This window comes from Castor canadensis, chromosome 13, assembly GCF_047511655.1.
Source record: "Castor canadensis chromosome 13, mCasCan1.hap1v2, whole genome shotgun sequence".
NCBI classification, from domain to species: Eukaryota; Metazoa; Chordata; class Mammalia; order Rodentia; family Castoridae; genus Castor; species Castor canadensis.
The window spans coordinates 66,336,335-66,348,267 of NC_133398.1; the positions used below are offsets into that span (position 1 = coordinate 66,336,335).

At 38.5% G+C, this 11,933-nt stretch overlaps 1 protein-coding gene across 1 annotated transcript in view; it reads right to left on the bottom strand.

Moving 5' to 3' along the window:
• Jak2 (Janus kinase 2) overlaps window positions 1–11,725 on the bottom strand; it is a 95,371-nt gene extending 83,646 nt beyond the window's left edge. The window contains exons 1-2 of the mRNA XM_020173383.2: window positions 11,664–11,725; window positions 11,266–11,341 (exon numbers count right to left, since the gene is read on the bottom strand). The gene's annotated coding sequence lies outside the window, so the exon portion shown is untranslated. The remainder of the gene's footprint in view (window positions 1–11,265; window positions 11,342–11,663) is intronic.
• Window positions 11,726–11,933: the final 208 nt, after the last annotated feature.

Below are 11,933 nucleotides of genomic sequence, written 5' to 3' on the forward strand. Positions count from 1 at the left end.
CAATTTAGACAATGAAAAAACATCAAAAGAAGAATGCACATAGTACGTTCTTAGAATGTGCAGGTCCCAAAACAAAATAATTAAAAGCAAATTAAAATTGAGATTCTGTGTTCAAACAGTAGAGCACCTATCTAGCAAGCCCAACACCCTGAATTCAGAATCCAGAACCACACACACACACACACATGAGAACACAGACACACATATACAAGCTTCTAATTTTCATGTCTTGGCAAATATAAAGCATCTAAAAATACATTATGTTAGCAAAAGTGTAGAAAAGTATAAACTGGCACTTCTACATCAATTTGGCAATATGGGTTGAAATTAGTTACCACATAACACTTATACAATTCATCTTCTATTTAACACACAGTGAGATATAGATATAGATAGATAGATAGATACACACACACAAAGATATTTGCTACATTTTTAAATTATAAAACATTAAATGTGTTACCTGTTTAAGAAAAGTCTATGTTTTTTAAAAGACTAAAAAGAGACATACAGACAGTTCTTTCAAAGAGTTTTGCTCTAAAGAGGAGTAAAAAATGGAAGAGTGATTTGAAGAGACTATGAAGTCAAGTAATGACATAAGTTGGGAATTTGCAAATTAAGGGTTCACATGTCAAATTCAGCCAGTTGCCTGTTCTTGTACATAAAATTTTATTGGAACCACAGCAATGTCCATTTGTTTATATACTGTCTATGATTGCTTTTGTGCTACAATGGCACAGTGTAGCTGCAACAGAGATAATTTGCCTACAATGTCTAAGATACTATTTGGTTCTTAATAGAAAAACTTTGGCAACCCCCAGGTTAAATCAGTGATTCTCAGAATCTGGTCTAGAGCAACATCTTGAGCATCCTCTGGGAACCTATGAGAAATGCAAATGCTCAGATCCCACTTCAGACATACTGAAACAGAAACTAAGAGGTGGAGCCCAGAAATTTGTTTCAACAAGTCCTGTGGGTAATTCTGATAAGAACCATTAGGTTAGGGAACCGTTATAGTGTATCCAGGAACAGATCCAAGGACTTATCTGAGGTGTGTCTTCACAGATTAAAGGGGATTGAGAAAAACAACTAAATGGGAGGAATCACCACATACCTATCAATATTAACACCGAACATCAACAGACTCAACTCCCCCATCAAAAGACACCATTTGGCAAACTACATTAAAAAAGAAGATGCAACAATCTATTGTTTACAGGAGACCCATCTCATTGACAGAAACAAACACTGGCTTAGGGTAAAAGGCTAGAAGATTTACCAAGCCAGTGGCCCATGAAAACAGGAAAGAATAGCAATACTTATCTCAGTCAAAGTAGACTTCAAACTTACATTTATTAAATGAGATTAAAAAAGACACTTCATACTAATAAAGGGGGAAATACACCAAAAGGAAATAACCATTATCAACCTTTATGCACCCAATGTCAGTGCACGCAATTTCATCAAACATACTTTAAAGGACTTACAAGCACATATAGACTCCACCACAGTGGTAGTGGGAGACTTTAATATCCCCCTATAACCACTAAATAGGTCATCCAAACAAAAAAAAATCCATAAAGAAAGTCTAGAACTAAATCACAACATAGATCAAATGAACCTAGCTGATGTCTATAGAATATTTCATACACTATCCACACAATATACATTCTTCTCAGCAGCCCATGGAACTTTCTCCAAAATTGATCACAGCTTAGGCACAAAGCAAGCCCCAGCAAATATAAGAAAACAGAAATGACCCCTTGCATTCTATCTGATCACAATGCATTAAAACTAGAACTCATCAACGAAAACAGCAGAAAATATGCAAACAATTGGAATCTGTACAACACATTGCTCAATGATCAGTGAGTCACTGATGAAATAAAAGAGGAAATTATAAGGTTCCTGGAAGTTAAAGAAAATGAAAACACAACTTACCAGAACCTATGGGACACAGCAAAGACAGTCCTAAGAGGAAAGTTTATAGCCATGAGCACATATATTAAAAGGACAGAAATATCTCAAATAAATGACCTAATGCTACATGTCAAACTCCTAGAAAAATAAGAACAAGCAAAACCCAAAACAAGCAGAAGGAGAGAAATAATAAAAATAAGGGCCAAAATTAATGAAATAAAGACCAAAAAACCATACAAAGAATCAATGAAACAAAAAGCTGGTAAATCTGACTAAAATGAAGAGAGAAAAAACCCAAATCAGTAAAATCAGAAACAAAAGGGGAGATAACAACAAACACCAAGGAAATTCAGTGAGTCATCAAAGACTACTTTGAGAACCTATAGTCCAATAAATTTGAAAATCTTAAAGAAATGGACAAATTTTTAGATATTTATGACCATCAAAAACTAAACCAAGAGGATATTAACCACCTATACAGATCTATGACATGAAATTGAAGTAGTAAAAGTCTCCCAAAAAAGAAAAGTCCAGGACCTGATGGATTCTCTGCTGAATTCTATCGGACCTTTAAGGAAGAGCTAATACCAACTCTCCTTAAACTTTTCCATGAAATACGAAGGGAAGGAATACTGCCTAACTGATTCTATGAAGCCAGTATTACACTCATCCCAAAACCAGACAAAGACACCTCCAAAAAGGAGAACTATAGGCCAATCTCCTTAATGAACATTGATGCAAACTTCCTCAATAAAATAATGGCAAACCAAATCCAAATATATCAGAAAAGATCATTCACCACAACCAAGTCGGCTTTATCCCAGGGATGCTGAGGTGGTTCAACATACACAAATCTATAAATGTAATACAGCACATTAATAGAAGCAAAACAAAACACTTGATCAGGGATGGGATGTAGCTCAGTGGCACAGCACTTTCCTAGCATGTGCGAGGCCCTGGGTTCGATCCCAGCACCAAAAACAATAAAAAAAAACAAAAACCACTTGATCATCTCAATAGATGCAGAAAAAGACTTTGATAAGATTCAACACAACTTCATGATAAAAGCTCTAAGGAAACTAGGAATAAAAGGAATGTACCTCAACATTGTAAAGGCTATACATGACAAACCTATAGCCAACATCATACTTAATGGAGAAAACTGAACCATTTCCCCTAAAATCAGGAATGAGACAAGGGTGCCCACTATCTCCACTCCTATTTAACATAGTCCTGGAATTCTTAGCCAGAGCAATTAGACAAGAAGAAATAAAAGGAATACAAGTAGGGAAAGAAACTGACAAAATATCTCTCTTTGCAGAAGACATGATCCTGTATCGCAAAGACCCAAAGAACTCCTAGACATCATAAACAGCTTCAGCAAGGTGGCAGCATACAAAATCAACTTACAAAAACCATTAGCTTTTCTGTACACCAAAAATGAACAAACTGAGAAGGAATATATGGAAACAATTCCATTCACAATAGCCTCAAAAGAAATCAAATACCTTGGAGTAAACTTAACAAAGATGTGAATGACCTCTACAAGGAGAACTACAAACCCCTGAAGAAAGAGACGGAAGAAGATTACAGAAAGTGGAAAGATCTCCCATGCTCATGGATTGGTAGAATCAACATAGTAAAAATGGCTATACTACCAAAAGCAATCTACATGTTCAATGCGATTCCCATCAAAATCCCAATGACATTCATCACAGAGATTGAAAAATCTACCCTAAAGTTCATTTGGAAACACAAGAGACCGCAAATAACCAAGGAAATACTGAGCAAAAAGAACAATGCTGGAGGTATCACAATACCCAACTTCAAACAATATTACAAAGCAATAGCAATAAAAACAGCATGGTACTGGCCCAAAAACAGACATGAAGACCAGTGGAACAGAACAGTGGACCCAGATATGAATTTACACAGCTATGCCCACCTTATTTTTGACAAAGGCGCCCAAAACATATGATGGAGAAAAGTCAGCCTTTACAACAAATGTTGCTGGGAAAAGTGGTTATCTGCCTGCAGAAAACTGAACCTAGATCCATGTTTATCACCCTGTACTAGTATCAACTCAAAATGGATCAAGGACCTTAATATTAGACCCGAAACTCTTAAGTTAGTACAGGAAAGACCAGGGAATACGATGGAAGCAACAGGTATAGGCAAGGACTTCATCAATAGAACCCCAGCAGCTCAGCAACTAAGAGAAAGGATGGACAAAGAGGACTACATAAAATTAGAAAGCTTCTGCACAACAAAAGAAATGGTCTCTAAACTGAAGAGACCACCCACAGAGTGGGACAAAATATTTGCCAGCTATTAGTCAGACAAAGGATTGATAACCAGAATATACAGGGAACTTGAAAAACTAAACTCTCCGCAAATCAATGAAACCAATTAAGAAATGGGCAACTGAACTAAACAGAACTTTCTCAAAAGAAGAAATTCAATGGGCCAAAAAACACATGAAAAAATGCTATCTCTGGCCATAAAGGAAGTACAAATCAAACCATACTAAGATTCCACCTCACCCCTGTTAGAATAGCTATCATCAAAAACACCACCAACAACAGGTGTTGGCGAGGATGTGGGCAAAAAGGAACCCTTGTACACTGCTGGTGGGAACACAAGCTAGTGTAACCACTTTGGAAAACAATATGGAGGCTTCTTAAAAAACTAAACATAGATCTGCCATCTGATCCCACAGTTCCATTCCTAGGGATATACCCAAAGGAATGTGACTCAGGTTACTCCAGAGGCACCTTCACACCCATGTTTATTGCAGCACTATTTACAATACCCAAGTTATGGAAATAGCCAAGATGCCCCACTACTAATGAATGGATTAAGAAAATGTGGTATTTATACACAATGGAGTTTTACTCAGCCATGAAGAAGAATGAAATCTTACCATTTGCAAGTAAATGGATGGAACTGGAGAACATCATTCTGAGCGAGGTTAGCCAGGCTCAGAAGACCAAAAATCATATGTTCTCCCTCATATGCAGATGCAGCAGTGTTGTTGGACCTGGGTCACATGCTAAGGGGAGAGCACATATGGGAGGAATGGGAATAAGTAGGAAACCCAAAATGTGAAAGTGTTCGATGTCCCCACTGCAGAGGAGCTAATACAGTAACCTTAAAATGACAGAGGTCAATAGGGGAAGGTGACCGGGAAGTAGTGAAGAGGTCAGGTAGAGATGAATGAATTTGGGTTGTAGTACACTTGTGCATGGAAGCAATGCTAGGAATCTCTCTGTATAGCTATCTTTATCTCAACTAACAAAATTGCTATGTCTTTCTTATTATTGATTATGTCTACTCTTCAACAAAATTGGAGAATAGGGCAGACTGCCTGGAAGCAAGGAGGCGGGGGGGGGGGGGAGAAGAGAGGGGGCAGAGGGCAGGGAGGAGAGATGGCCCAAACAATGTATGCATATATGAATAAATGAATAAATAATCTGAAAAGGCGGGGGGAACTTGACGATATGTAATGGAAGCCCAACAAGCCTCAAGGAAATTGTCAGTGAGGGCCTTACCCAAAATGAGAAAAATGCTATTGAAAACTGCATAAAATGAGACTCATATACTACTAGAGAGTTTGACAGAACTATCACCTATAGTAACATGGTAAATAAAATACAAAATTAAGGATATTCAAGGCAGAACATTGAAGCAATTTGATTTCTTTTAACAGCCTTTGCAATTTAAACAAAGGTAAAACATTAGCTGTTCACTTTTTACAGGGCATCTTAAAGAAATGAAAAGAGGTCAGAGCAGGCTTTTTAGTCAATAAAGTGTTCTCAAGGCAAAGATCTAGACTAGGACTATCAGACTGTGTGTTAATATCTAAGTCAGTTACTTTTTGATCCTTCCAGACAAAAGATTATCTAAGAATTTTAAGAGTATTGTTCCTAGTGGCCTCATAGGGAACCTAACATAGGAAATACCTCCTCTCAAGAGATTTGTGGGTATGGTCTTGCCTGATGCAGTAGATTATGAACTGACACACTGGAAGTCCACAGTTTTTGAAAGAGGTGTATTAGCCTGGAATGAAAGCAACAGTTACTACAGTAGTCCTCCCTTACCCTTATTTTCTCTATGGTTTCAGTTACCCATCATAAACCATGATCCAAAAATACTGAATGGAAAATTTCAGAAATAAAGAGGCCACATTCACATAACTTTTATGACAGTATTTTAATTGTTCTAATTTATTATTAGAATAATAAAAAAGGAAACAACTCTGAAAAAGCAAGAGATTCTCAGTCATAATCAAAGAATTGGCAACACATGCCTAGTGGAATTTCAGAATTGCTATGGACTGTTGTGTGCCTCCTTTGTGCTTTTTTTGAACAGTAAGGTCTACTGCAGTTAACCTAGGTCCTTTTGATCTTATACATTAAGTATACGAAGGATATGTAAGTTGTCCTTCACACGTTTTCAATTCAAGAGAAACCATATCAAGAAATCAAAACCAAGAAACCTCATCTATTCTTGGACCTATTTTAGATGATGAGATACTGGATTTGAGCTACAAGGAACACAGTACCTGCACAGCATGACATGAGAGGACACAGATGAATGACAGACACGCTGTCAAAAAATACCCTTCTAATAATCTAAAATTCTCATCATAAGTCCCAGTGATGGGAGAGCTTGGGATAGAAGCTAATTATCCAACTGTTAAACTCAAAAGTCTTTTGTTAAACAAAATGTAAGTGGTTATTTCTACATGGGAAAACTATAAGCAATTTTCTTTACTGGTTTTCCAGACTTCATATTAGGAATAACACTAGTACATACTTTAAGACCTTTTTTCAGTTCTACTGTTTCTAATTTATTGGCAATGATCAACAATGATCAACACGGTGACGACATCCACCTTTACCTACCTACCCTCCTGTCTCTGTCCTACTAACTACTATTCCTTTTGTCTCCTTCATCAATTCTCTTCTTTCATGAAGTCTCCAATTATGGTCAGTTCTCATGACTCAATCCAGGCCCACATTCTTCTGCGTACCACAATGACAGTCTCAACTTCTCTATCCAACACTAGTCATATGTCCCATTGTCTAGCTGCTTTCACCTGCCTATTCCACTGTCACCTCAAGCTCAACAAATCCAAAATATATGCTTAACTGTATATATCCCCTCAATCCTCTACACACCTATTTTTGACAGTACTACCATTAATCAAATTCTAATTCTTACTACTCTTTCCTACAAACCTTCATTCAAGTTGTTCTAGGTACAGCTCATGTATATATTTTATCTTTGATTACCTCCTACACAAGTTCCTTCCTCTTATGTAAAATCAAGTTCTGACTAGTTTTGATTCTACCTTCTCTCTAGAGCTTTAACTCTAAATGGTCTCAAATGCTTTTATTGTTTATCTTATATCCTCAATTATACTCTAAGACCTCAGGGTAAATAGCCTATTTTGTATTTCTCTGTATCTCTTTTGGACATAGCAAAATACCTCTTCTGTTATATGTATTAATAAATATTTGGTTACTAAAGCTCTTCTATAATATACAACCAGCCTCTACATATTTATGCTGCCCATGTGTTCTGCGTTGTGCATGGTTTTTGTCTTTAATAAGGTATTGTTCCTCAAAGCATACACAATCAACTTGAAAAGATATGGCAACACTAAGGAAATAATAAGCAACCAAGCACAATATATAACCAAACAACATGAAGATATTCTAAACAAAAAGCTATGGAAATACAGACAGGGGAAAACAACAATAGGAAATTTTCACAAATTAGGTAGAATTTCAACTGAGAATATTTTTAGTGGTAGTAACAGCAGTCATGGTGGAAGCTATTATAATAATAGCTCACAAATAAAGAGATTTTAATGTACTAAGCTTGAAGAATTTTAGTGTATTAACTCATTTAATTTTCATTATAACCCTATGGAAAAAGTACTACCATTCTCACCATTTTTCGTATTAGGAGACTGAGGCACTGCTCAATTGTTTCATAACTTATGAGCAGTAACACAGGATATAGAACTGGATGTGGTATAAGGAAGATGAAAAGATGAACAACATGAGTGAAAGTTAAAGGATAAAATAAGCATAGCTTGCTTATTAGAAACTGTGGAAAATGTCCCTGGGGCATGGCTCAAGTGGCACTTGCCTACCAAGTGTGAGGCCCTGAGTCAAACACCAGTACTTACGAAAAAAAAAAAAAAAAGTGTGGAATCCAGCTTACAAGTCTACAGCAGAAAATACCTGTCCTTGGACAAAAGACTGAATGCAGCAGAGAATGATAAGAGTATCCTAAAATCCAAGGAAAGTTAACTTTAATAGGTAAAAAGTAGTAAGGCACTAAAGATTTGGGGAAAAGAAAATGTCATAATGAAGAATATAACAGTGATAATTCCAAAGAGAAAAAGATGCTGGATTCTAAGAAATGGATGTAAGTCTACGGCCATACCACCCTGAATGCGCCCGATCTCGTCTAAGAAATGGATGTGAGTTTCAAAAACCTAGGCTCAGGAAATAAGTCTTGGGATTCAAATGGTAAAAGGGAAAAAGAAGAGCTATGAGAGGAAAAAGAAATATAGATATTAGACATACTGAATGGGTATATATAAATATATTAGTTTCTTATTCTCCCTCCCCACCTTTTTAAAACAATTTGAATGGGTTTCAATACTTCTGAAAGAGGTAGTTTAAAGATGGTGCCTAATTTAAAGCCTTCAAAACCTGGAGAGAAGGAAATTAGGAGACTGTGTTAGTTAACTTTCAGTTAGTGCACTAAATACCTGACACAATCAACTTATAAAGGAGGAAAGGTTTATTTTGGTTCATAGTGTCAGAGGTTTTGGTTCATTGTTGCTCATGCATTGGGCCTACAGTGGACAGTACGTCATGGCAGGAACACATGATAAAGGAGACCTATTCACCTCATGGAAGAAAGGAAGCAGAAAGAGAGGAAGGGCCACCATCCCAATACCTCCTTCTAGGGCATGTCCCTACTGACCTAACTTCCTCTCGCTAGGTTCTAAGATCTCCCTGTAGTGCTAAGGCTGGTTACCAAACCTTCAACACATGAGCCTTTGAGAGACATTCAAGAACCAACTATGCAGGTGTATAAAAAATAATTTTCATTTGGGGCATATTGAGTTTAGGGAGATGATCAGAAATAGTAGTAGAAGTACACTACTAAAAAATCTAGGAAGTGATGTACTGACAAGTAAACAAGAGAATTAGTTTTATAGTGAAATCACTAAGCAGACGTTATAAAGGAGAGGATATAGATTAAGCCATGATCAACTGGTACTAGCTCTATCAATTATTTTATCAGATAAGCCAAATGAAAGCTTATACAGGAGTTTCAAACTATCTCCATTCAGGGACCCTTCAAGTCTTAAATCATTTTTTTCCTGCCATACATAGGGAAAAAGAAATACCTCAGTAAGAAGGTTCAAACAACCTAACAAGTATTAATATTCTTATAATTTAGCATGTATTTGAGTACTGTACAACTCCTCAAACTTCGGAATCAAATTGGATACTACCACACTGTCATTTCCAGCTCCACACTAATTTTACATAGTACATAGTTGCTTTTTTTAGCAGAGCAAAGCATAGTTTTACAAAGACATGACATTGTAGAAAGGGATGTAGATATCTAACATTGACACGATGAACTACATCAAATTTCAGGTTCAAGACTGTGTTCACTGGTATTTGAGTGCCTGTTTGGGAAACTCAGAACTAAAGGAAGAAGCATAAAAAGGAAAAACAATGTAATGGAGAAGCAAAAGAAAGTTCTTCACACAGTCAACCACAAGAGGGCAGCACAATAGTTGGTGGGGGTAGTAGCACAATGGGCCTCACCACAGATAGTTAAGGGTCAAACCTTTACAAAGGTTGTAAGACTACTTAGCCAGTCAAGACCTAAAAGTCCTTTTCTCCTTATACAAAAGAGGAAGAAACTGTGGTCTCTGGCAGATCACCATATGCTCAATTATTCTACCTTTCTCTGAATCTCCTTTGCCTGCCCAGCTATGACAGCAGCCAAGACTTCAGGGTTTCCCTTTCTACCATGTCATGTCTTTGTAAAACTATATTTTCAGAGGTTGCTCTGCTAAAAAGCAACTATTTACTGGATGAAAATTAGTGTGGAACTAGAAATGACAGTGTGGTAGTGTCCAATTTGATTCCTAGGAATTTACTTTATTTAAAAGAAACTTACTACTTTGCATGCATCTTATTCAATCCCCACAACAATCTTGTAAGAAAATAAGTCGTAAATAATACAGATGTTAAGTAGCAAGAGCACCATCATTTAAATCCAGATCTAACTCCACAGCCAATGTTATTTTTATTTTGCCTTAAAAGCATCTCACCTTTCAGGGATAGCCAGGTAAGCAGAGAAAAGGTATCCTGTTTGTGTCCCATACCTGAAACACCTGTCTCAAAACCCTAAGGAAAAATCACTAGGAAACAAGCTATTTCTCAACCAACCTCTAAAAGATGTTATAAACTGTAGACACAGGACATTCAGTTAGAGCAAAAATAAGCATCATATGTGTATTTGGCCTGCAAGTACAGAACCTTTCCTGTACGAGTAAATACATGTACTGTTAACAAGTGCCAGACACATACAATTTGCAGATGTTACACTCCAACAAATAAGTTCACATATAAGCAAGTGAAATCTACTGGATGTTCTATCAGAATATTGCAGTAGCCCAACAGCTCACTTGTACAAACCTTCATGAAACCAAAAGCAATCATCATCACCCTTATTCCCACTTCTGTTTTCCTTCTCCACATTTCTCCTCCCTCTATGACACACTCAGCCGCTCCTATCCTTTCATTCAGAGAGGAGTTTCCCCTGACAGATTAATAACCACCGGAAAGCAAACTGGGTACATTCAACCGACACAGCAAACTTAGGCAGATAAAACCATCCAGGAAGCATTCAATGTGGTAGTAGAAACCCCAGCAAAAACAGCTAACGTGTTGACTCAGTGGGTATTTCTTATTACTTGAAAATATTCCTGTTTGAAAGACGAAGAATCGGGCTGCTTGGAGACAAAGTATGGGCCGACGTTTTACTTTCCTCTACAAATCCATGTCACTTGTAAAACCAACAAGGACTGCTTCTTAACGGATCCAACAGGAACCAAAAACACCCCAAAATTAGTCTTCCATACCAACATTAAAAGTTCAGCACTGCCATGTTCAGAGTGAGCCTGTCTACACACGCATCCAACCTTCCTACGCACGCCCCAGCACTGGCTGGCCCGACACCCTGGCCTCTTTTGCGGCAATAGACTGCAGCCACGATCGCTCGCGTACCCACCGTCGCGGGAAGGGAAGGAAGGGCCTCTTTTTCTGCAGAAGAGAAACAGTTCACATCTTGTTCCCGTTGCCTGCTTCTGAAACGTAAAAACAGAAGCAGCGGTTACTGCCGCAGAAATCCAGGGCAAATCGATGCTCTTTTCTAGGCTGCTCAGATACCCAGAATTTTTTTTTTTTTTTAAAGAGGGATAAGTAAAGGGGGAGAGGTTATAAGGGACACATGGATGCAAATATCAACAGCAAGACACTGGGTTCTGGGTTTCGTCTTAAAGAGGACGACTTCCCCGGCTGAGAAGTTTACTGCCACCAGCAGGAGTGAGACGGGGATCGGGAGGTGGAAAGGGGCTTGGGGAAGACAACTGACCCCCCATTCAGAGGCCAGGCGGCGACAACACCCACCAGCGAGCGCCAGAGATCGGACCACCAGGGACCTCGAAGGGGCAGCTCCTCCACGTCGCGTCTGGCGAGCCAAGATCTGCGAAGCCCCCGGGACCCCGCACCGAACCCGGCGCCGGCCCGAGCGTCCGCCAGGCTGGGCACCTCGGGGAGCCCTCCCGCGCGGGCTCGGTGTCGGCTCACATCCCTCGGCGGCGAAGACCCGGCCTTGTCCCTGCGCCGAGGCGGACAGCTCAAGACCCAGGGACCGAGGGCCGAGGGCCCGACGCGGCG